Source organism: Catharus ustulatus, chromosome 8, assembly GCF_009819885.2.
Source record: "Catharus ustulatus isolate bCatUst1 chromosome 8, bCatUst1.pri.v2, whole genome shotgun sequence".
In the NCBI taxonomy this organism is placed as follows: Eukaryota; Metazoa; Chordata; class Aves; order Passeriformes; family Turdidae; genus Catharus; species Catharus ustulatus.
In genome coordinates this window covers 20,320,612-20,347,583 of record NC_046228.1, presented here as the reverse complement: position 1 = coordinate 20,347,583, position 26,972 = coordinate 20,320,612, and the positions used below count along the sequence as shown (strand labels likewise).

Genomic DNA, 26,972 nt, shown 5'->3' with positions numbered 1-26,972 from the left:
GAAATTAAAGTAGATAGGTCTTGAGCTAACTTGATTTCTTTTTAATTTTTTGACCAGATCTACCAGTGAGGTCCTACCTGCTTTCAGTCTTCTAGAAACTGGCAAAACAGAAGAATTGTGTGTACAAGAACTGTAACAAGATGTGTTTTTACATGAAGAGGTACTTGGGTTTGTCAGTCCTGAGACTGGGTTGAAATTTAGCATAAAGAAGTGCACTGGCAACTAGAGAAGAATTAAATACAGCAATGCACCTTACTTAGGATGCACGCTTGCACTGGGAATCTGTGATGCTGTTCTACCATTTTTGGTGTGTGGATCAGGTGTGAGGAGGGTGAGAACACTGATGCATAAACAAATAAGAAGAGTTGCAGCTCAGCAAGGTAGGGTGCGCTTAAAATGTCTAGTATGACATGAATTAAATCACTTTGTTTTTCCATTAAAGAGAAATAGCTAATAATGTACCTATAAGTATTTTTTCTGACTATCTTAATGCAGTTTATGTCTGTAGAGTGGAAGATAGCTGCAATAAGGTTAGATATTGTGTTGTGAATAGGACAATGTGTTTTAGGGTAGTGGACTGCCAGGTGTTCTTGGTCCAGTCAAGTTTCAGCTGCTTTTGGTTGATCTAAGACTCGCCTGTTGTATGAAAACTGGTTGTGATTCATGTCCTAAACCTTACTTCTGAACTACTGTGTTCCAGTATAAGAACTTTTGAAGACCTGGGTTCATTCATCTGAATCTTCTAAAGCATTGCTGTCAGGCTGTTCAATATGTTCCTTGAGCACTAATTTAGTCAAAAGTGTACAAGTATTCTTTATGTAAAAATGCAAGAGTGTTTCCCTGAAAAGCTATTGTAACTCCACCTGGCTGTGTGAATCATCAGGATTAGTCAGCTGATGGCATAACATGAATAAAAAAGCTGTTTCTTACTTAGGAATAACTTATTTTGAAAGTTCTGGCACTTAAAAAAAAAATTAATAACATTGTTTGTGTTGCATTTTAAAAGATTGTTGTGTTTTTCTGACATTTCCTGGTTTTAGTTTTGCTGATGAACTACAGTGTCACTTCTGTCCTATAGGGAGGACAGAAAGGAGTTAATCTTCCTTTATGTTGTAAGTACAGTAATTTCACGACTATAAGGCACACTGGATTATAAGGCGCACTTCTGGGTGTCAGCACACTTCCGAACTTTGTCCATATATAAGGCGCACCAGACTATAAGGCGCACTTTGAGTTCGGGCCAAAATTTTAGTCAAAAGGGTGCACCTTATAGTCGTGAAATTACTGTAAATTCTCTCAGGTGATGGGGCTTTTAAGTCCCCACTATTTGTAGCAGGAAAATAATGACGGTTATGTATCAGCTCTCTAGATGCTTGTCCATATGACTGAAGGAGTTGAAAGTTGATGACTTTGTATTGTAGTAATTTTGAGAACTTTATTTGGGCAAGTGACTTTCTGTTTTGGGGTTCCTGAAATCTGGCAGCTATGCAAAGCAAGCAAGAATATGAACTGCTGCATTTGGCTGGTTTTGGTTTACAGGCCAGCCAGTAATCCATATTTGCAATTCCTTCTCAACTATTGTAAGGGGTGGGAAGATAACTGTGCGATAGAAGTGTACTTCCCAAAGGAATAAAAAACCCTGTTACCTAAAGTACCAAAACTAATTGTAAGTAACACGATCACCTGTATGTCATCTGTGACCTTTTCGAACTGGGGGATGCAGCTTGAGGACTGGCCCATGAACATCTGAAGAACCGATGGATCCACCCTCAATGCAAACATCTCTGGGCAGCTCTACTGTCATCAGAGGAAGGGAACCAATTCCAGGAGCACACTCCCTAGCCTGTTACACAGCTCAAGCGTGCAGGAACTCAAACAGGTGATCTTGATATTTTCAACTCCCTAAAGAGACTGACCTTTTTGCCTGCACTTTCAGGAACTCTGGCTGCCTTCTGTGTGTGTCAGGGAGGGCATGGGAGTGGCTTCTAATCTCTTGACAAAGCAATGTGGAATACCATAGTGTGTGGTATAGTTGAGGCCCCACATGAGGGGACTTCCTGCAGCAGACTGTGGCAGGGCAGAGCTGACAGATGTAATGATGAGCCTGAGGCACTGCAAGATCTGATGCACAGCTTAGGAAGAACCTTTTAAATTGTGTTTTATGCATGTGAGGCTGTGTTTATCCACATTTTATGGGGCTTGTTTTTACCCATAGCAAGCACTGTTAGCAGTATTTAGACAGATGTTCAAAGCATCGTCAGATATTTGAGACCAACAGTCAGCCTCAGTTTTGTTGAGATGGTAATTGATGCTAAGAAAAATCAGTCTGTGAGGGCTTTTACAGCAGAGGACACAGCTGTACAATAGCAAATCAGGATTGGGGTCTGTTGACTTCATATATACAATGCCATTGAATTGAAGAGGTGCATTGTCAGTTTGATTCCTAGAAGGCCATTTCTTTTCTTAGTATGGAGAAGGGACAGAATGGTTTCCTGGAGAGCTGGGAGCTAGGGGAAAGCTGGGAATTGGAGTGTGTCCAATACAATGAATAACTGAGGTAGCTGTGGTGGTAAAGTGTAAAGACATTAAAATTCTGGGGATTTGGCCGTGAAATGTCTGAATATATCTGGTGAGAAAGCTTTCTTCTTGGTTTCAGTGGAGACCCAGGTGCTGAGGAAAAAGGAAGAAACTAAGAAAATAAATGGAAACACTTGTAAGCAAGGTTCCTTATGTTGGATTCTGGCTGAACGGCAAGATCCAGTTTTCATTGTTGCTGGAAATTTTTAAACAGCAAGAAGATAAATCTGTGGAGAAGAAAACACCCAAAGCTACAAGATGAAGGTATATGAGAATCCTTGGCATAGCTTAGAAGCACTAAATTGGTCTTAGTGTATCTACTTTGTAAATCCTCTATTAGAATTCTTGCTGTTCCTCAGAAAATTCTGCAGACTTATAAACCAGCTGTTTATTTCCTTCAGTTCTAATCTTATGTTTGCAAGAAAAGTGTTTGGAAGCTTGAACTTATGCTGAATCATCTTTCCATTCCTTCAAATTGTGGTCACAGAAGCTCATTACAAATTAACCATGGCATCTGAACTGCTGAATTTTTCTGCAGTTTGTTCTGTTATTGGATACTGTTAGACTGGAGAAAGGAAAAGTCCAGCAAAATAATATGAACAATTGTGTTCTTTGGCCACTAGCTCATTATCCAAGCCAAGCAAAATGGTCAGAGGGACCATATACTAAATGAAGTCTTGGTGTAAAAAAGAAAGCTATTTCACGGTATTCTTGATATCATGGTGTTTCAGGCGGTTTTTTGGTTGTTTTATTTTTTGCATCCAATTTGTTTTGAAGGGTGGGAAGAAAGATGTCCTCTCTATTGTGTGATTCTTCATGGAGTATTCTGTTGCATTAACAAGTTAACAAAAGAAAGATAGGAAAAATGAAGAGCCTATCTGGCCTAGCTCAAATGAAATAGAGTTTTCACTGGCAGAGTAAGCAGCCTTCCAAAAGATAATTCTTACATGGAATATACAGTTCTGTTTTGACATAGTCATGCTATGTCATGCATTATATATTTATCCAAAAGATAATTGATTAAATTAAAGTAGCTCAAAACCACCTCCGGCTGAAAAAACACAGCATTTATACAGCATAACCGTTGGGAAGCTACGATTTATGTCTTTTGGATCAAATTGTTTTCAAAGTTGGAGATGATTTTTGAATTTTGGATCCTCTTTCATGAGTTTAACATATGATCAAAAGGGCAAATTTGGCATCTAGATTCCCTGTGTGTGCTGGTTCAGAAAATATTGTTAGGAGTTCTTCGAAGAATCAATTAAGTATAATTTTTAGAAAATAACTATGTATGTTAGTAGAATGTTATGCAATTAATGATTCTGCAGTAGACTCCTGTGTGTCCCTAGAGATGAGTTTCCATGCAATTGTCTGTGTGTTAAAGCAACTGCCAGGAGAGGGAATTGGCTAAGTGTTCTGTCATGATACCTGTCTGAAGAAGGTCGTAGACAGTTGTGGTGAGATGTAGAATATCTCCAATATAAATACCAGTAGACACTACAAAGCTGGTTGGGCACACTGCCAGGAACTGCACAGTTAGGTGTGTACTGCTAAGCACAAAATTCTCAGAATTTCTTCAGAAAATCAAAGCAACAGTCACAGAATGGAAAGCTACTAAATAAGTGCACTGCAGAACACACAAGAGAAGAACTTAAAATCTAGCCCTTCCCTTAATTCCTCATTTTATTGTCCCTTAGGGTGAGTGCCAGTAAAGATCAGCTTAAGTCATGAGTCCTAAATTTGTCAAAAGTACTCAAATATTTGTACGGGTCACCTGGAAGACAGAGAAGATGGTTTATGATGGGCAAGTGCGAGATCATGCTGCATAATATTGTCATGCAGCTCATGGTATTTGAGGTTGACCTTTCTCTTTTGGCAGTGCAGAATATTTTCCAAAATAGGCACAAACCAGTATGTGCCAACTCGAGAGCTCTGAGCTGTGAATCCGTTCCTAGCAAGGGTTAGGATTTAAAGCATCCATCCTTAAATTGTCTTGAGATGCAACTCCTTATTCTTCCTACTCAGAGTGGTGTCATACTCTTGTAATGAATTAAAATGATCTGGACAGAATGCTATTTTATATATTTAAATTTTATGAGTTCTGAAGTTTATTGCTAATTTAATAAATTGTCTTTTTCCCCCCCTTCTCCCCAATTCCCATCACATTTTTTCCCATTCACGTTTTATTTTGATTGGTATTTGCCTAAAATCTCTCCAGGTATGATTCTGGAAACACTAAATATAGCTGATGACACTACTAAACTCTGCAAAAAATCTTTCCTCATCCCACTTAGGGCTAAAACATGCTATGTAGTGGCCATAGCAAACATCTTGCATGTTTGAGAATGACAGAATGAGGTTTTGTTACCCTGTAGGGCCAGGAGTTAACTTTGTTGGAAAAACTGACAACAAGAAGGGCTGGAGATCCACACGGTGGCAATCTCTCTGTTTCTGAAGCAGATTACACTGAGCTGGTGAAGGGTCTGGAGCACAAGTCCTATGAGGAGCATCTGAGAGAGCTGGGGTTGTTTAACCTGGAGAAAAGGAGGCTCAGAGGAAACATACAACTGCCTGAAAGGAAGTTGTAGTGAGGTGGGAGTCAGGCTCTTCTCCCAGGCAGCCAGTGACAGGACAAGAGAAAATGGCCTCAAGTTGCACCAGGGAAGGTTTAGATTGGATTTTAGGAAAAATATATTCACTTACAAGGTGGTCAAGCATTGGAACATACTGCCCTGGGAAGTGGTGTGATCACCCAGAAGTGTTCAGTAAGGCATGTGGCATTGGAGATATGGTTTAATGTTGAACACATTGGTACTGGTTAATGGTTGGACTAGACCATCCTAGAAGTGTTTTCCAGCCTTTGAATCTATATCCTGTAAGGTTTTGCATGCTGCATTTGCAGAAAAGGTAACAATGTGCCCAGAGAGGCAGTAGCTTGATGCTTCCTGTGATGTGGAAGAGCTGTGTACAGCCTACTTTCATGAAATGACATAGAAGCAGAAAGAAGATGGTTTTCAGTGTTTATTTGCTGCTTTAAGTCACTAAGTGGTTTGTTTTAGTAGTGTGGTGTGTTACAGGGCACAGGACCGGAATGTTCTCTGCTGCTTCCTGGAAACCTGCTAGCCTATATTGTTAACTTGCTAGTGCTTGATTCCTTCTTTACTATGTTGAGTTTTCAAAACTGTTAATTCCTTTGCATTCTGCAGGAAGATGATATGTTCCTCCAGGCAGTTGAGAGAATAATCTGTAAGTATTGTGGTTTTGGTTAGTGTACCAGGAATGCTGGCTCAGGCCAGGCTGCTCAGATGGGCATTGCTGGGACTGCAGAACAGTTGTTGTAACTGAAGTCAAAGGACAGTAACTAAAGATCTGGAAGAGCTTCCCCTCCCTGCATTTTTAAGGCAGTGTCAATGCAGGGAATAAGAGTAAGAGACCCCAGTCAGTATGAGCTGGTCTCTTTTTTGTGAAGGATGTAGTATGTGTGTTGTTGGACATAGTTGTTTTTATGGAAATGAAGAAAAACTTTACAGAAGATTTTGGGAAGCATCACAGGAAACTCAGAGTAGCATGTTCACTAAGTGTTCACCAGATTTTTCTAAGGTCTTTTTGGAAGCCAGTTTCAGTGACCTGTGTGTGCTGCCTGAAAGGAGCTGGAAACCATCTGGCATCAGTACATATCTGCACTGTCCTTCTGCAGGCCCAGTGTGAAGAAGGTGGTTATCTGGGGTAGTTGATAATGGCATGATCTTAAGAAAGATCTTGAGTTGCCAAGATGTACTGCTGAAGTAACTTAAGTGGTATTTTGTTCTTGCTTTTTCTTTTAATTTCTTTTACCTTTATAGTTTCCCTCATTGACCTCATCCCAAGAGAACCAGGGAAAGGAATGAGAAAGAAACAGAAATAGAGGCTAGGCATTGAGTGCTGAATGGTGTTGCCCTGCAGACATCTATGCTTGTTTAGCACAATCTGAACTTTGGAATGGTGCTGTGTTCTTTGTAGTTTGGAGTGGGGGTTATGTTACACCTTGCATAAGATTGATTGTACATAATATGATATTCAGGTACTATAGTTTGAGGAAACTCTGGTAGAACGATGATTCTACTTATGAGCTACCAGGATCCTACAGGTATGGGTTTTTTCTATTTAACACTTTCCAGAAGTCTGTTGAATTTTCTTAGAAATTGGATTCTGTTAGAAAAAGGCATGCCAAAAGGCATACCACCTGTGGAATTTTTTTTTAATCCTCTGCATCTCCCTTTTTAGAAAAGGGAAAGTATCTGGGAATACCAAGAACAGTTACTACATTTAGTGACTGGTATTTAAAATCTCCAATTCCCAGAAATGATGCTTCCAAACTTGTCATGCAGCATGTATTTCAACTGCTGGTAAGAACAAAATTGCCTGGTTTTCCTATAACAGAAGACCTTCTATTTTGTGAATTTTCACTGTTACTAGGGCTTCAGGTATTTTTCACAGATTGAGGAGAGAGTCTACAGAGCACTAAATTACCAGTTTTCTTTTTAATTCAAAGATCAAATGCTTGTCTTCAATGGATAATTGTATGTCAAGAAGAAAATTGAAGGGGAAAGGAGGGGGGAATATAAACTGAAAATATTTGCTGGCAAACATCCAAAATTATACTGAGACTTAGTAACCTATTGTCCATTTTAAATAATAAATGCCATTATTTTTCTAATACAGTTGATAAGGTGCTAAAGCATTGTCTTGCTGTGTCTGCTGGCAACTGTAGAAAAATATCACAATACAAAAGCACAAATTAGTGGCTGACACAAAAAAATTGATTTGAAAATTCTATAGCTCTGTTGAAAAGCAATCTGTGGAATCTTTTTTCCCTTTCAGTTCTTCAGAACGTTTTTTCCATTTCTGCCCTGTGACTCAGATTTTAGTATTTAAAGGACTGATATTGCATGAAAAAATCTGAGCACAGAAATGTTGTTTTTGGAAGGATATTGTAATTTAAATTGGAGAGGCATTGAACTAAAAGAACTATGGCAGACTAGGAAGGAACAGAAATAGTGAACTAGATTTATTAGTGTAGTTTCCACTCCATGAAAATAGAACTGTCCCAGAAACTGAACTACTGTTTTGAACAGACTTCACAGTGGATCTCCACAGTTTTTAGCTTGCCTGCATGAAAAGTCCTGTATTTTAAGGGGTATTTCTTATTCACATACTAAATTAATTAACTGGGTGTTCAGTAGCTTGTACTGTGCAAGCTAAGAAATGCAGTTATTGACCATCTGAAAAGGTTTATCTTTGGTCTTGAATTGTGCTAGATTCAAGTATTCCTCTTATGTTGTCTAAAGATTACACCTAAAACAGATATTGTGTGTGGGTAATAAATCACAGATATAATTGATACTTTCACATTGAAATTACAGGCCAGGGCAATACCATGTCTTGTGACCCAGAGAAAAAAATTGCACATTTGTACAAACTTCTAAAAAGGCTCTTTGAGTATATAAACAGCATGTTGGCACTGATACGTCTTAAATCTTTCAGCTGATATTGTGTCCAGGGTAACAGAGCTTGTTGCAGGCATGGCTTTGCTGTAACTCATATGACTGGGACAGAGTTTCTAGGTAGAAGTCTTGTGGAAATCCTTGGCTGAGTCCAAAGGCTATCACAGAGGAGAACTTTACCTCTGGGGAACTTGTTGGTGTGATGCTGATAATAAGTGGCCTGAGGAAAAGGTTCAGGATTAAGTGATAGAATTGGAAAATGAAATTTCTTCTTTCAAAATTGAGCTGAGAACATTCAGAGTGATAGGACTTGTGTGAGTTTCAGAATGATGTAAGTACCAAACACTAATACCTCGAATACTTCCTGAATGTTGGGGCATCTCTGAAGGCACTAGTCTGTGATGTCACGTTGTACTTTGTTTTGCAGGCTTTGAATTTTTGGTACTAATATATGTGTGTTGTCTTCATCCCCTCTTCTCCCCCACATGCATGAGGATCTTTTAAACTCTGTGTCTGAGCAGACTTTGAATGCTTGCCACTGGTTGGAAACATTCTTATACACTGAATAAGGGCTCTCTATTTGCAGCTAAGCTCTTAAACATTACTGAAATTATAGACAAATTATAATTATGGTACAAATACTAATTATTGGGAAAATGGAACAAGTCCTAATTTTAAGACTGCTAAATATTCCAAACTGTTAAATACTGGGGTTTTTTTTCAAGTCTGAGCTTCAAATTAGCTTCTTTTCATTTAAGCAGTGTTATGAAATTGATTATAATATTTTTCAGTGTTAAAACTGGTGAGTTTTAATAGTTCAAAATAATTTATAGTCAAAAGCAGATAAAGACATTTGAATAGGGAGAAATAACCACATTCCTTAAAGGGACTGCACTTGCCATAAAATATCCCTTAAGCACCTTTTATTTTTAAAGAAACATTCTTTTACTAGTACAGCTTCTAGCAACTGACCTTGGTATGGAGCCAGGCCATGGTGAACTCTGTGCATCCTTTGCTGTTCTGTTTTCTGTCCCATGCTTCTACAACCCATTGCATTGCTGCTGGGAGTTGGAGCTTCAGCAGGTTGTTGTGAGGTGCAGGCAAGTCCTGCCCACTTAATGCCCATGCAAGAAGAAACACGTAGGGAAAGTAACACAAGGGGCATTCCAGGCACTCAGTACCACAGATATTGAGCCTGTTTGCTTCTTTTAAATTGTACTTCAATGCATTAGTAAAGTTCTGTTTAAAATATCTGGATTTTCATATTTGTGATTAAAAACCACAGTGTATGAAAATACAAAACCGGTGTAATCCCTGCAACCCAGGAAATGAGACTTTATATCCCCAAACACGGAATCAATTAACCATAAATTGAGAGCTTATGGCATTTGCTAAATGTGATCTGTAGCATGAATTGGAATAAAAACCATGTGGATTAACAATTCAGTTGCCATAGAAACTTCTGAAACTGGAATGGAAACTTGCTGAAGAGCACAGCTCATGACGTTTTGGTACCTCTGAGCCTTTATATGTAGTATCAGCTGTAACAATAGCTATATGCGTGGTTTCTTTTTTTGGGCTCCCATGAACACTGGAAATGGGTTCTTTATGGTTAACTCCGTGGTTGCTCTGATTGTTTTTGCTGCTGGGGGTCACTACATACAGGTGATCTCTCCAACTCCTGATGTTGCAGGTGTTACGTAGAGAATAATAGTCTGAATAGTCTGCATTTAGTATTTGCATCCAGGCGACTTTGGCAGACACAGACCAATTTCAGGAATGTTCATGTACATAGCAGTTCCACTCTATATAAATACTGTTCACTCTTTGAAAGCTCTATAAAGCTGAATTCACCAGCTTCCACAACCCAGCTCCTAGCCTGAATCTAGAATGACCTTCTATGCAATAACATTTAGCTGATTCAAAGGGTAATGGACAGCAGGTGAGCCTTCCATTTAAATCATGGTGACCTCTCATGGCTCTGACTCCTGGGTTTGTTCAGCTCAATGCATCTGCAAAGCAGACATCTATAGCTTTTGAGAGAGACTCCCATTACAGTTTGCAGAGAAACATGTTGGTGAAGTTGCAGTCAGCTTTTATATCAAGTCCACATTTATAACCACCAGTTGGATCACGGTTAGGTAGTGAAAGGCTGCCCTACCACTGTCCTCTGTTACATGCTCTCTCTTGCCTGGTCTTTTGTCTTTAGAGCTGTTAGTCCAATACTTCTTGTGCTAAAATCACTTGAAATAGAGACCTTTGAAATGACTTACTACAAGAGAAAATGTCAAATCCTCATTCAACTGAAAGTGAAGGGATAAAAGGCAATGGTTTTAATCCAGGCTTTTAAGTACACTAAAAATCAAGCAACAGACATCCTAAGCCGTAGCCTTGTTCAATGTTATATTCAACAGTTTTGTCCTGGAGAAAGCTCAGAATTGGCATGACAAGAGACCACAAAAATCTTTAAATGATGGCAGAACAGCCAGGCCTAGATAGCTAGTCCAGATAGCTTTTAAAGCCTCTATTAGATTAATAGAAAAGCCTATATTGTTGACCTATTGGTTTGCTTACACTTTAAGTCTCTGGATACCTAGATTATTGAGGTCTCTGTGTAGTAATTGCTAACTAAATCCCTCTTTAACTTTTAGCCTGCTGTTTAGCATTTATTTACAAGTTCTCAGTGCTTTCTGCTTGAGCAAAATGTGACACATTGCTATTAATCAATGAAGAATTGTATTTGAAACAGTACTGTGTTGTGCACCTTGATTTTTCAGCCAAACGCTGATTACTCCATTTTCATCACTTTTACATCCTGTAAGATCTACCATTTTCAGTCTGTTCTTCTTGTAGGGCTGTTGTTTAGATGTTAGCCATTTATAAGGGCCCTGCAATGTGCATTTTGACTTTTCTTACCTCTTAGTGGAAACTAAAACTGGAGTATTTTAAAAACATAACTAGTGCACACCATCCTGGGCTTCCCTCCAAAATAAAGAAGGGATTGGGGACAGGGGGAGGTAGGAGTAACAGGAATGGAAAAGGTCATGTTCTCATAAGAAGTGGCTGCAACTTTGCATAACTGGAAATTACATCTGTTTAATCTAGTGATGAATTTGGCGTAAAGTAGTTGCCACTTCTCTTCAGTCTACAACTTAGTTTTGCAGCCCTTCTGAATGTCATGTGGAATTTTAATCTTGATCCAGTGTGTCTTATTTCCTATTTCTCTGAAGTGCATGGATTAATAATATTAGTTGGCTAGGTCAGAAAATTTGCAAATTTATTTGTGCATTTGAAGGGGCTGAAATCCTAATGACTCCTAAAATTAATGCAATTATAGCATAGCCTTTACAAAAGAGTAAAATAATAATCCTTTTAAAAGTCATTGAAGCTGTAGTTAATGGAAATAGTGGACAGAGATATCCATCATTTTTGAGACCATAGATTCATCTAGAAATGAATCCAAAAGAAAAAAATGAGCTGTGCTATATAAATAGTTGATGCTGTTGAGTTCTTGATTTTTCACAGAGCCTTGCAGAAGACATGCAGTTTGTGGGGGTGGGACATTGCATTTTCTTATTGTCATGGATCTGATAACCTGCATAGCAATAACAGTGAGCACTTCAGCTGCTGGAGTTAGCGAGTCTGGGCTAGTTACTATTGTTGTGGTATAGTGCTGCAGTATCAACAGCAGAAGCTTCAAAAACCTTTATTTGTCTGCAGTTGGGGTTTGTTTGTTTGTTTGTTTTTTTCAAGCTGTTCAATTGACAGCCAGCTAGTTACCATGCAATCGAAGGGAATGAAATTCCTTAGTACCTGAAAATTGGAGAACTGTTTCTAGACTTTTTCAAGTCTATTTATAGTTGAATCTTCAGCAGTAGTTCAAATCAGGGCTGGGGGAGGGTGTGGAGAATTATATAACTGCAAAACCAAATATAATTGGAGTGACATTTCATAAAAATATGAAATAGGCCAGTGGAAAACTAGAGATAAAGAATGGCAGGAAATGTACACAAAACCTGATTCTGTGGATTTCTACAACCCTTCTCTTTTGACAGCACGTAAAGGGCCAGATCCTCAGCTGGTGTTAATTATCCCTCAGCTGAGACAGAAGAGTTGCACTGATTGCCAGTTTAGGCTTTGACACAGCCTGGCTGACTTACAGCTTGCATTTGGGCATCTGACAATAGCTATAGTAGTGTAGGACATAAACCTGTGTATGGCAGAAATAGGGAAATGCTACAACCTTTTCATCTGCAAGAATAAAGGCTGGCAAACAACTTCTAATCCCCCCCCAGCCAACCAACCAACCCACCCACCTGACAACTCTGAATCCTACCATTTTCTGTTAGTATTTGTCCATGCAAATCTTGCTTACAAGAACATTCCTAGAAAGAGAAGACTAAAATCTTTGCAAGAAGTGCCTGCACCAGTAGCTGTGCATGATTTTGTGTAGTGACTGTGATTTGAGTCATACAGTGAGCCACAAATGATACCATGGAGTACAGGGGAATGCACATGGATGGTGGGTGATTTGTGTAAAACAGCCTTGAGATAACTGGCATAAGCTCATCAATTTATTCATGCTTTTAGGAGTTCAAACGTTGACTATGGAGCATAATTCTGATTTCAAAGTCTGAATTCAAATATATTTCTACCAAAGCAACCCCGCCAAAAAAACAACCAAAGCCAAACAAAAAGACAAAAAAGCAAACCCAAAAAACAATAACAAATTTGAAGATTTCTGTTTTCATGAGCAATTATGTAATTGTTTTGCAGATTTTTTTAGAATCATGACTTTATAGAACACAGTTGAAAATCTGTATTAGAACAACTTTTACATATAGATTATAACTCTGTTAAATGTTCCCTACTCTGTTAATGTTCTCTTGCTTTCAGGAAGGGTTCTCTGAATTCAACAGGGTCATTTATAGAATAATGAATATAGGGTCTAATTCTGACACTTCAGCATGAAAATATTTCAGATGCTCTAGCTAAACACAGGTGTACAACATCAGGTTGAGATGTGCTGCAGCCATAAAGGGGTGTGGATCCACTGTGATCCTCTATACTTAGTACAAATTATTATAAACATTACAGGTTTACTGCTACTTTGTCTTAGGATGTTGCTTCTCAAGTTTAAAAATTGGTCTTATTTTCTCTGAAGCTGAATACTAAGGAGCACAGATGTCTGTCTTTACCTGGACATAAAATATCTGTGCCCAAGAGTGATGTAGAAGTTCTAAGAAAAATCTTTCTTACCTGCTTCATTGAGATTCCCTGAATGTCATTTGTTAGCAGCTTTTTGCAGCTATGAATAGGAAACCTAAAAACAGAGTCATGTGCTCAACTGCGGAGGCAAAAAGTATTTCACAAGAGACACCCTGTGAAAAAATCAGTCTATCTTGCACAAGTAGGTGTAAGTTCAGCAGAAGAATTTAAATGGGACACTAGACAGTCCATAGGCTTCCTATAGTGCTACCTACTACGTGCAAACTGGCAGTCACAGAACACTTTTACCGTCATCAGAACACTTTTACAGTCATGTTGTTCCGTTGCTCCAGCATCTTCCAAGATCTTCCAAGTCTATTGATCCAGCTCTGCTTATGGTTTTGCAATGTCATCCTTCTTTGCATGATCTTGGACAAGTAAGGCCAGCTGTGTAGGATGATAGGTATGTTGCCTAGTAACATGAATGCACAAAATGACTACCAGAATATTCTCTGTAGGGAATACTTGCTTAAGGCCTACCAGATTGAGAACATTTAAAATGCATATTTTAAAAATACGTGACTGCATTAACGTGCTTACTCCTACCTGAATATCTAATGTGAGGTTATGCTGAGATGCTGATAATATGCTGAGTATCCACAACATACCTCTCAGACTGGCTCAGTGCCACTATCACTGCATCATGATCTATAATAAGGGTAAAATGATGGCCATTTTTGATTATACCTTTTATTTACAAAATATGTTCAGTCAGCCCTACAGATGTGAATGTTTCATTGCTGTCTTGTAGAAATCACACAGTGCAATAGATGATTTATTGCTTTTTGTAATGTTTCAAACAGCAATTCCATTCCTGTTATATGTATTTCTGAGTATTTAAAATATTTAAAACCAGTTCAGGAATAAAATCCTAAATGTAAAGCAACTTAGATGATCAGGTTCCTTTTTGTTTTGTAAGCCATGATAATTACCATGTACTCAAAATCTATCTCTCAGGAAGAAAATTGACTTAAACATTTCACCTTCACAGAGTTATTAAGACCTGGCAAGTTATGTATAACTGCGTTAAACTGCACTTTGGGTAAAGCTTCAAAGTTGACCATGCTGATTAATTTAAAGAAAAATGCAAACCAAATGAAAGCCTCTTACTGGTATGGGGAAGATATAACTGATAATTCAAAAGCTTAAGTAGAAAGTTTGAAGGGTAAATGATGACTAGACAAGGTTACTGTATTAAAAAAAGCCGCCCCACAACTACTACACTACACTGTGCATGGGGTTATGGAGTCAGTAATGTTTTCTAATCTAATGCTTTTATCAGAACTGAATTTGTCCTGGTTTTAGCCATTCAATATCCTTCAGGGGGAATTATAAAGGTGCAGTCTCTGAAATAAGCCAGAACTTCGTTTCTATCTTGTTCATGCAGCTGCATTTACCCCTGATAAAAAAATCCCACAGTTGCTTTTCAGCTATCTGTTGGACTTCCTAGCAATTGCTATTACAAATATAATGAACTGAACATGACTTTCTCAGTACAGCTCTGAAATCTGATGCAATTTGCATAATGAAATATGCTTGGAGTTCATGGTTTTAGCTGAAGTTAGCATAGTGAAATATCTCACAAAGGAAAAGCAACCTAGCTGTCTCAGATTAAAGCACAGAGAGATAGTTGTGGTAAATGAAAGTTGGCAAATTGAAGCTAGAAATGATAGGTAAACTGTTAATGCTGTGGATAAGTGAATAATTGCAAAATATGCCTGGAATAGAGCAGGTTTCATGTAGTTTGACATCCTTATATCAAGACTGGCTTTCACTCTCAAGTTTTCCAACAGTTCCTTATTGTCTTCCTCCTTCTTAGAGGAAGTGCATGTTCTTGTGTCCCAGTCATGGAACACTGACCACTGGAAAACAGTGGTACTATCAGCATTAAGGGAGTGGAGGAAGGAGAATCCTTGAAAGATTAAATATCGGATCATGGTATGCCAAAGCAATGTTGTGATTTACCTCTGGTAATTTTTTTACTTACCTAAGTTGATGTTAGCCATGGAAAACTGCAGTAGTCTTCCCATTCAGATGTGTTGTTTGTCCCTAGCTACCTAGCCTGTGACCACCTGCAGGTATAGATGTTCTGCTGTTTGAGGTAGAGGAATGTCACATACCTTTGGGGGACTATTCAGTGTTTTTGTGTGACTTCCATGCACCCTGGGAGTCTTGGCTGCCAGCTGTCAATAGTGGTTTGTAACCTAAAAACTGATCAGAGGGATCAGAGTCCTAAAATGAGGAATGTCATGGCCTGGTGTAAGCCCTTGCATGGGGGGGAGCTGTCTGGGTAAGGCATACTCAGTGCCAACCTCAGACTGCACTGTAGTTACATTTAGATGTGCATTGTGGAGAGGCTGCAGTATGTTATAGTAATAGGTTTCCTTTTTCTGGCTCCAGTGGGAGCAGGCTGAACCCTCTGATCTCTGATAAGGATGTTGAACTGACTTCTAGCCCTCTCAAGCAGTGGGGTATGACTCTTATCCTCGTTCAGGCCTTTTTGACAAGTTCAGCCTGTTGAAACAGGAGACTACATTTAGGCTACTGGAAGTAAGACTTTGCCTGTTGCCACTATGTTTTGACCACCATGAATTCTGTCCTGAATGGAGCACAAATCCACTTTTGTCTTGTCTTCTCTGAAGCAAGGTTACCTTTGTTTCACCCTTGAGTGAAGAACCTGACTCTTTTAAATACCTGATGGTAACACAAACTGTTTCCCTTACCCTTACTTTCAGTATCTTCAGCTGTGTGTGCCATTCTCTACATGCAATGCACATGGATTTATTAATGCACCAAAGATGCTAAATTTACTTGTGGAACTATTTTGAGCCCAGATCACAGTGCTGCTTGAATTTGCTGAAGGGCCTCTGTATTTCTTTGCCAACATTCCTGCATGTTTCTGGTACTTATTTATTTATTTTTCTAATGCCAGTTTCCTCTCGTTAATTACTCTAAACCTACACAAATGTGATTTTCTCATATTACAAGAAATCTCTTACAGGTCATGGACCTTATGCTACTTCCTGAATATTATAATATCTTAATTAGGCTATGTATTAAGTAGCAAAATACTTGATTAGGTCACTTACTATTTCTGTATATTGCACTAGTATCTGCAAGCTTAACCCTAGAGGCTGATTCTGGCTAATCATATAGTGCATGAATCATGAGAGGCCTTGAAATAAGCAGCTTTGTAATGCCTCAGTCTCTCAGCCCTCCTAGGCCTCTTCCCCAGAGGATAATTCCACACCTGGTTATCGATTGTGAAAAGACAGAATGTATATAAGGTCTCCCTCTTACTGAACATAAAACGAGCTAGCTCTGATTTTTGAGAACCTGGTCTGGGACTAAAATAAGATTTTAGCTTTTTTAGCATTAGGTGACTGAAATACGTAAAGCAATCCCTGCAGCAGAAATACATGTCAGTTATAATTAAGCATCATGTATATGTGTGTGGGAGAAGAGGACTGAAACGGCTGATTTAAGAGCAAGTTCCTCCTACACTGCATCTCCTAGTGAGAACAGGAGTGAGCCTTGCTGCACTGCAGTACTTTTTACATCTCTTCTGTTTCTGAGAATTTGAAAAGGTTTCAGATAACATGTGAATGCCTAAAAGGAGGAGGATTATAGGGAAAGAATGGAAAGCATATTTATTAAACTCAGTATATCTGTGTCAGTCTGTAAGGTTTGGGATAACTGTGTGTTGGGAGGATGGTCACTGGAATATCAGGAACCAGCCCTTGTTGAAGAGGAAAGTGATTTTTCATGCCAAATTACATTTTCTGGTTATTAGTCATACAATCTGTTTGAGGTTCATGCAAGCAAGTTTAGGAGTAAAATGAAGTTACTTTTAAAATACATCTTCTTACACTGGAAGAACAGTTACTTTTGGAAGGCCGAAAAAGGAATATTGGGGGAAGGATCAATCTAATTCCCTGCATAAAGCCTTCAACACTGCTTTGGGTTGTACCTGCTGAGCTCTGTGCATAGCAATTGAGTATGCTCAGAACAGCTTTCAGGAGCAGAGAATAATCACTTTTAGCAAATTTACTCAGAAGGAGCCTGTCTGCCAAGTGGAGCCACCTCCCTCCTTGGTTGTGTTTATAAAAACATTGTTTAAATGGGGAAAACAAGAGAAGAGCAAACAGATTCCTTGACCCACCCAGCACTTCCCTCTGCAGCACAGCCACTCCTCCTGTGTGGGATCCATCACATGACAGGGAAACGCTTCTGGGAGATGTTATTTTAAAATATTGGCAGCACATCTTCGGGTGGGACTGCTCTATCTCATATCTTCTTACTTCTCCTACCAGCTACTTCTCCTGTTTTATATGTTGCTCTGGCTCTATCAGCTATAATAACATAGCTTGTTGTTTGTCCTCTATGTGACTTTTTCATATGCTTTGAATGAGGGTTGTTCTGTGGATGATGTGCCAAAGACCAGTCACCAAATCTGACCCCTGTGTGTCTCTGGAACCCCAGTGAGGAAACAGTAATCTCCAAATGGCACAGATGGCTTTTGACACTGTATTAATGAACCTGCATAGGCCAGAGTGTGTCTGTGCTCAGATGCACAGAGAGGCATTGCTACTCCAAACTCAGATTATCTGTGCAAGGCATGATAAATGTCCCTGCATGTCCTTGCTCCCTGGTGTAGTAGTGAAACCTGAACTTCAGTCTGACTGCAGGTTCCTGCTGTGCATTTTGCAGCAGTTTGCATTTAACTCTGAGCCTGGCTTCAGGAGGTCCTGCCTTGCAATATCCTTTCCATTCACTAGACAGCAACCTCCTGCCCTTTTATTGTTTGGGACAGTTGTGTGTGGGGAGTGCAAAGAAGTGATAAAGCATATGTAAGCGCTCACATTGTTTTTCTAATGTCTTGCTGTTTTGAATAGTAGCTAATGATATTTGCAAAGCTTCTTGCTGTTACACAGGTTTGTTCCATTCCAGTAAGGGACACCCCTTGCTTCTTGCTGGGTGTTCAGAAACAATGGGCCAGTCACAAAGGGATTTTGCTTTAACAGTTATTTCTGTTGGCTAGGCTACTTCTGATAACATCTCCTCCTGCTGCGTACAAAGAGTGCCTGAGCCGAAGGCTTTAATGTCTTGCATGGTCAACATTTTGTTTTAAAGGGTGTAGTAGTTTATTTTTGGAAGGAACTCTGAGGAGCGGCCACATAGCATTGAACTCTCCTATCCTGTTTGTCACCTCCAAGTCCAGCCCTTCTCCCAGAATGGGTTTTCAAGATGCAGCACTGTGCTGAACTCTAAGGTGAGGTTTGGCAGGGACTTTTCTGCTTTTGGCCAAGTGTTAGCTGGCACAGGAGTTTGAAAATTGCTTGGAGATAAACTACTTAGGCTAATTCACACCTAGAATAATCTCACACACAAGTGGAGTTCCTTTACAAGTGAATTAGTTCTATTTTTCTCCGTGTGTTAAATCTCCTGGAACACAACTTTCATAGCCACTAAGGAAAGGCTGATTAAGTCAAGAATGGCTAATACAATAATGGCTAGTGTTTTCTTAGCTGAAAACACTGTTTAAAAAGTCAGATTCCAGAGTTTTCTTATCTTATGTATCTTGTCCTCTTTTATTTGTGCTCTTGAAAGAGTCCTGCATTGGGCCTTTTTTGCATTGCAGGCAATGTACGAGAAGAAAGCAGAGGGAAAATTATTACTTAAGAAACTTGTCTAAGATAGGATTGCTGGTTTCCATCCATCTAATTTGCAGACTTTTGGAGTTTCAAGTAATCTAATTTAGCTGTCTGAGGATAATTTTGCTAGACTTTGCTAGACTCAACTGAGCGTTCCAGAAGCATGACTAGACTGATGCAGCAAGAACTCTGATGTGCCTAAATGCATTACTTGTACAGTTGCTTGACTGAATGCTGATAAGCAAAGCTGCAGCAGCCCATGTGCTCAGATCTGTTAACTTTAATGAGACATGAGGCCCTTCTTCTCAAGTGCCCTTCTTGAATTGATGTCTGACTACTCCAGTACTTCCAAGGCAGTTGTATCCATGTCAAAACTATGGAGAAAACTCAAACTGAGCAATGCCTCACAACCACACTTGATTCAGGGGAGGTGTTGAATGTTCATATTTAAGTGATGGGCATGAGACAAGAAGTACAGAAGACTCTAGTGTGTCCCTTATTGCTTAAATGAGTCTTTAAAAACACTTCCACAATTTCCTATTACTTTGACTGACTGATAGGAATAGGGCAAGCCTTTTTGTTTACTGTGTCATTAGCCTAAGATAATATGGCTCCTCTTTATACAGGATGCTACAAATGCTTATCTACAGGGCTTGAAATGAATTTTCCAATTTTAGAAGAAAACCATGAACTTAAATCCTGTTCTGTTTCCCTTCAGCAGAAGATCTTGGCATATACATCTCAAATGGTAGTTGAGCAAAGAGCTCTGTGCCAGCCCCTGGAACAGTGAGCAGATTAGCAAGGGTCTGAATTAATTGGAAACACCAACTTCCTGGAAGTCTTGCATCATACAAGACTTGTTTTTTCAAATGTAATTAAGCACTGGATGTGGATGGAAATAGAACTGGAAACAAGGTTAGGGGTGCAGTAAACACACTAATTTCTCAGATTTTTGTGGCAAACTGTACTAAACTTGTCCGAGCAAAATTTGTCAGCTCATACCTTTTTCTAAAAGTTATAGAAAAGAGTGGCTGACCTGTTATTCCAGAAGCAGGGAACAGAGGAGTTGTTGCTGTCCAGGCCTTGCTAACTTTTCCAGGTGCATTTCCTATAGCAGGAACTGAGGAAGGAACAGCTGCAATTTCCTTATACTACAAAAGGATTCCCTCTCAGAGGAGAAGTCCCCTGCTGAGTGGATTCACTGGGTTTTGAGCCTGCTTCTTGCAGAGTGTCACACGTAGGGCAGCTTTGACAGCTACAGAATTCAGTCTTTCAAAGGTCAGGGTAGATACAGAACAGATGATTTCGGAGAAGTGGTGTTAGGTTACTTTTCTGATGTTCCCTTCTCATAGATTTCAGTACATATTCCTGTGTGTTCTGTTAAGCACTGTGTATGTGACTTGTAGTTCTCTGAAGTTAACCCCTAACTGTGAGACTTCTTTGTCTTGTAAATGGTACCATCCATGTCAGTAATGCTCTACTATCCTCCAGTGAGGATTTATCCTCCTGAGTACTGCATGAATCTATAACCTCTTCCTGAAGTTTATGTAAATGTAAACAACCTCATTCCATAACCTAAAGTATTGTCTTTGCCTTCTCTAGATGATGTGTGACTCTTATTCCTAACAGTGACACAAGAAGCTATCCACATGCACCACTTAGGTATTTGACCTTGGTCTCTCCTTCCATCAATATCAGTGATCTCTTGTTTATTAAAAACAAATAATAGTGACTGTGTCTGTCTCACAAAGAATTAGAAAGACTAGTGGCAGAAATTAAATGCAGAAGCAGCTGCTTTTTCTTCAAGAGGTCAATTTGACTTGTTAGAAGTGAGAAGCCTCTAGCAGTACCTGCATATCCTTATTCTTTGGGTGCAGATCTTTGGGCTTAGAAATGTAATGAAAATAGGATATTTATGTGTATTGGAAAATGCTTTAACAAGTCCAGGGATTCTAGAAAACTGGTCAGAGCAATTGAAATGTATTGTGCTAAGTGTTGTGATTTTAGTGTGTGTTTTGAACAGTGAACACTTTAATGAGTGTTTGAACGCACATCATGTAGATAGACACAATCATCAATTTTCTGTTCCTTTTAATGAAATACTCTGGCATCTCTCCCATCCAGTAGTGCAGGAGTTTCCTTTTCCTGCTGGAGGTTGTCTTATTCCTTAAACAGCATTTACTTAAGTACAGAAAATTCTTTCATGTGTCTGGAGACTTTGCTTGGAAAGCAATAGTAAAACCTCAGCGCAAGCTGCAGAATTATTGTGGTAGTAAACTGTAATATGATGCTCACACGTTTTCTGGTATTTGATTCCTGTAAACTTTTATGAAACACTTAGTAATGTAGATCAATCCATGCTAGTGACAGCACATGTGGCCATAGAAAGTGCACGGTGAATGGAGTCCTCATGACAACAGGACTAACACTTACTTGAAACTGTACGGGCCTTGCACAATGTTTCTGGTGGCTTCATTTGAGAACCTGGCGCCAGCCCAGGTCCATTTCGAAGGTCATTGGGACAGTAATTTTCATCCCATTCTGCTTCCTGTGAACTATGGAAGAGAAATGAGCATGGGGCAAAGAGACTTGCCTATAACTAAAATGCAAATCAGTGACAACAGCTTGCTCTTGGTGGTAGGAGGGATGCAGTGAATCACCACTGCTGCTAGCTTATCCTCAACATCCTCCATGACTGGAAGAGAGCAGATGGCATTGCTACAAAAACACTGCCCCATTCCCAGAGCCAGGCAGCTGAAGCAGAATGAGGCAATGTTTGGCTAATGCTGCTGCAGGAGCACACACCAACAGTACAGGCAAGCTCCCAGCACACCCATTTGAGAGGCAGGTAGGTATTCCTTTTGCAGCCTTTATTTTGAGCTGTGTCTGTGCTGGCAAAAGGAAAAGGCTTGTTTCTCTTTTAAAATAGCCCAGCTAGGGCTATAGCCAGGAGTTGTTATCACAAGGGTATCTATCATTATTTTCATATCAGTGTTGCTAAAGGCAACACAGGACAAATTGCCTGCATTTTGAGCTCTTATCATTGTTGAGCAGACCCAGGGTCATCTTTACTGGGAAAGCCATTCTCTGCAGCCTCCTGGGACCTGCTGCAATAGGAAGAGATTTGGGCTCTGGAATTCCCATAAAAGAGATTTGGCTGACACCTCTTCATCAATGCTAGCACTCTCATGCTGCAGTGATTTACTGCTTTGAAACCTTCAGATGATTTTAAGCTGCGATTGGACGCATTTATTAGCAAAATTATATAAACTGTAGTATAAAAGTTCATGGCATCTATGCTATCACTTTAATTATTGCTGAGGTTGCTTATGTGTGGACTGATTCCTAGAGGATCTATAAATAGTACATCTCTCAATGGGACAGAGCTGATTCAGAGTCCCTAGGATTTGCTTGGTTTTGTCTGGAAGACACTAGGCTGTAACATTTCTGTTGGTGAGGAGGTCTCTGGCACTTGTGTTGGGTGGAGCACTAGAAGCTGAAACATCTAGTAGACCCTTGAGCAACTGCAATAAGCATTCACAAAGAGGAAAACCCAGAATTTGCCAGACCAGTACCATCCACTTAGATGCACTTAACCTCCAATGTGCAGCCTCCCCTCCAGAACTGGGGCTGCAGCGTCAACATCACACCGCTGATGCCCTGACTTGGGAGACAAGTTTCCTTCCAGTGCTGGTTCTGACACAGATTGTGGAAGTTCATGCAAGTCCTACTGCTCTCATTCAGGTTGGGAAATTCACATAAACTTGTAACAAATGCTAGTTTGCACAAAACCAGAATTTGGAGAGGAAGATTTTTTGTTGGATGCTGTGCTAAATGTGGATCAGCACAAAACAAATCGATTTGTCATTCATCTGCCCTTTGTTGCAATTACTTGTAAAGGGAGTTTGTGCTTAATGTGAGAAGCCATGTGCAAGATATGACAGCTAAAAACAATTAATCCTTCACCTCTACAGTCCAGTCTTTAGGTGGTATTTGGGATATAAAAACATTGCATAACAGGCCCCTTTCCCACTTCTATTATATTTGACAGACTTACAGTCTTTGTGTAGTAATTATCTGAGTAAAAACAAGTTATGCATCTGGGAGATAAGGAGGTGTGGCAATGTGCTACTGGATGACTTTGCCTTTGATATATAACTTTACCATTAATTTCAAACATGAGTAGATGAAAATAGGTTCACACTGATTTTTCTAGATTTTTATCGGCATTTACCATAAATCCAAAGATGGTTCTCTGAGACATACACTCTACTTTGCGATCAAATTATTTCCTCTGGGGAAACTTCAATATTCTCCTTATGCTACAGCTTTATGTAAAGTGACCTGAAGGCTGTGACTAGGAAATACTGCACTCTGATACCACTAGCCAGGGCTTTTTATGCTAAGAGAAATTAATTCCTGAGGTATGTTTAAGCAGCTGCCTTGAAACAGAAGAATCTGTCAACAGAGTACTGTATGAGATGAAGCTTTAGCCATGGAGGGTGGAGAGAAGAAAAACATGTCCACCCAATTTTTACAAAGGAGGAATAAATTTCAACCAACACTATGCAGAAACAGGAGTTGAATCAGAGAAGGCCTTTTCTATTGTCACCCAGAAGGCAGTGACGGATCAGGTCCATTTTCCCATTCCATGTTAGCTGTGCTGAGCACATCCTTGGTTTGTTTTATGGCTGTTTAGTTGCATAATCAGGAAACCAGAATATCATTGAGCTCCAAATAAGTAATTCTTCTTTGTCAGAAAAATGAAAGAAATTAAAGAAATTGCTGAAAATGGCACCACTGATGTTAGAGCTGGAAAAAAAGAAAGTTTGAATGAAAAAAAAAAGTTTGAATGAGTCCTCATCCCTGATCTATTTAAATTGAAATCCATGTAACTTAAAAACTGTTTTCAAAGATGCTGCATACTGCAGACATTGAGCTCTTGAGGGAAAAAGTACAGACACAAGAAAATTCAAATTGGGCACCTGCAGTCAGCAATCACTTAAAATAATTTCACTCTCTTTGCTGCTCTCCTCTCTAGCCTTGCTGCTTTTCCATACATAGTACAGCTCTGTTCTGAACTCCCATGCTACTGCGTTCCTAATGTCATGTAAAAAATGCTACAGGACATGTTTCTACCTCACCAGATTTAATTAATTTGGCATTTATGTCACCAAGATACTTGATTAGTGCATTCAGGGTGCCAGCTTTATATAAACATCTCTCATTTTAATACTTTGTGGAAAGCTGTGAGTATTGTGAAAGACCTCAGTCATCAACACTGATTTTTGGAAAACAAAGCCATGGAATTATCCTGATACACAGTTTTTGAGAAGGAGGCCATTATGAGTCATGCATTTTGCCAAATAAAGCTATAATCACATTTGGTCTGGCCTGGAGGTCAGACAAACCAGAGCCTGCCTGTCTTGAGGTTCATGATCAGAAGTCTTAATATGCAACTATTTTTTTAGTTATTTATATTTTCAGTGGAAATTATCTCTAGTGTATAAATATGGTGATGTGCAGAGAATTTGGTTTAAAAATATGCTTTTTAGGAAATAGAGCAGCAGTACTTTCAGAATTAATCATAATTTTCTGATTTACTGACGAGCATTAACAGATTAGGAGACAGCAGAAATATAAATTATTAGTGTAGTCTGATATGTTGCTAGAAACATTAAATAATAATAATATAAATAATGTTAGTAGTAATAATATAACATAATATTTTAAATGATACTGTCACCATGCTGCCTAACACCTCCCACTAAATACACTTCTGCTAGTGACAGCCCCACCTTTTCATGGCTGAGTAGCTTTGGATAAGCACACATTCTGCAACTGTGTCCAGACCTTTTCATGAAGTAACAAAACTGGTTTGCCAAGACTCTTCATGTGGTTTAGATGGCTTTAGTTTCCTTGTCTCTGTCAGGGACACACCAAGAAAGTGACATTTGGATTTTGTAAGCTTTTGGTGAGATTTGGCTCAGGCTTTTGTGAAAATTATGAACCATGACGTTAGCTGCTTTTTCATCCCAATAAAAGAACTCTGCTCTCAAATGATCCCTGGATTTTATAGTCTACAATTGGAAAAACCATATCCAAACTTCTGTCTGACACAAGCTCAAAATAGCTGAGGGAGGCAGATTGCATGAGAAGTTTTGGTTTTGTTCCAGCTTGTCTATGAACCTTGCACAGCATTTGTGAAGTGCTCAGCATGAGTTTGGACGCACCAAGTGGAAAAGGAATCTCCTGTGCTCCCCTAGAATCTTTCCGGAGATTCCTGCTCTGTCCCCTGGGTATGGTAGAGTAACCTGTAGCTTGGCACCTTTCTGCTTCCTCCCACTCTCAGCACACCAATGCAATGATCTGTAGCTCAAGCCCTGAAAAGGGCTGAAGTTAGGCTTGGTCATTGAGTAACAACACCAGATACCTGTTAGTGGAGGAGCTCTTCTAACCAGGGCAATAGTTAGGCACTTTCTCTTCTTTGAATCAGTTCTTTATCGGGTTTTTCTTCGGTAACCTTGTACAGTTGTATACATTTCAAGTACAATGAGCTTCTTTGAATTTTTTTCTTTGAACAGTAGCACTCCACTCAGTCTCTAAACAGCAACATTCCCAAGTCAGATACAAGCTCAGAATCTTTCTCTTGCAAAGAAAGAACTGTTCTGTATATTAGCATAAATAATATTGAGAGAAGCCAATGGGCCAGTGCATGGCTCCTGAAACTGTAATGTTTTATGTTTGGATACTTGCCCTCAATGCATGTCACTAAGGAAGGTGTGAAATTTCTCTTTACTTTCCTAGAAATTTAAGGAAATTGGTGAACAGTTTTGTGTTTGGGTTTGGTTTTTTTGTTTTTTATTTTGGCCCTCCTCTTTCTCTTCTGATATACAGATAAATTGAATAATGGTTTTCAAGATCTTCAATAATTGAATGGTCTTTGCAGGTGCTCCCTCCTTTCAGTAGCTCCCAGATACCAATGAAAGCCATGGACTCTTAATACTAAACAGGATGAGATCCAGGCTTGCAAATTTGTTCTAGAGTGATGCTTATTTGGAACTTCAATTTAGACTCCTCAGTTTGTTCCTTGTCTGAACATGTCCATGTCTTACTCAAGACTATGTTATTCTCTGTAGTTATGTTACTAGCAAGTTAAATGGTATATTCAGATGTTTGTGTCAGAGGGTCAGGGAAGGTAAATGTACAGGGAATGATGGAGTGTTTCTGTCAAAGGCTTAGGAAATTGACGGTACAGAAGCTTGCCTGTTTTTTCTCAACTGTGTCAGTTAATTTAGGAAGAACTATTAGCTTTGCCTACAAAATTTGCCCTCAAACATTTTACTAGTGACATTACAAGTACTAATGTTAGTAACACTAACTAGTAACATTAACATTATTATTCAGAAAAAGCTACCAAATGTAATATAGATGAGCAGGGATACAAAGTTGTGTTTGTTATATCAGATTGATTTTATGTGCACCTTGTTTCTTAACTATATGCTAATAGACTTGGCCTTTTACCAATGTTCCAAGTGAAAGTTCTTAATATTTTCAGAACATGGCTTGTCACTATTTTTTCCAAGAGGAAAAAGACCCAACAAGCTTGTTAATATAAGCTTGTAATATAAGCTGGACAACTGAAACCAAACAAAAAATCCTGTTTCATTTTAAAAAATATCAGCTTTGGTACTTAAAGCCAAAAGAGCAGTTTCTGTTTCATTGCTAAGACTTCCTTCACTATTTAATGCAATACCTGATTTTCTGTGCCTTTGGTTTATTCCACTAACATTTATCTTTTTTTTTCTCTGCATTTTTTCATTTAGACACAATCTCCTGTAAAACCTCATGCCAAACTTCAGCTACCCCCTGACTGTCTTCCAAAACCCCCTTCAAGGCTATCTCTGCTGCACTGCCTACAAATCACTGTCACCTGGCAATGTTGAGGCTGGAGGCCATCTGTGACCATGGTGACTTGTGATTTATGTGA

At 39.2% G+C, this 26,972-nt stretch overlaps 1 long non-coding RNA gene across 2 annotated transcripts in view; it reads left to right on the top strand.

Moving 5' to 3' along the window:
• The window catches only part of LOC116999576, a 59,098-nt gene that overhangs the window by 22,472 nt on the left and 9,654 nt on the right, over positions 1–26,972 (top strand). The window contains exons 3-6 of one of the 2 annotated variants that reach the window (XR_004418583.1): positions 58–380; positions 1,724–1,879; positions 2,657–2,841; positions 26,809–26,968. This is a non-coding gene — a long non-coding RNA (uncharacterized LOC116999576). The remainder of the gene's footprint in view (positions 1–57; positions 381–1,723; positions 1,880–2,656; positions 2,842–26,808; positions 26,969–26,972) is intronic. The other variant, XR_004418582.1, reaches the window with a different exon arrangement.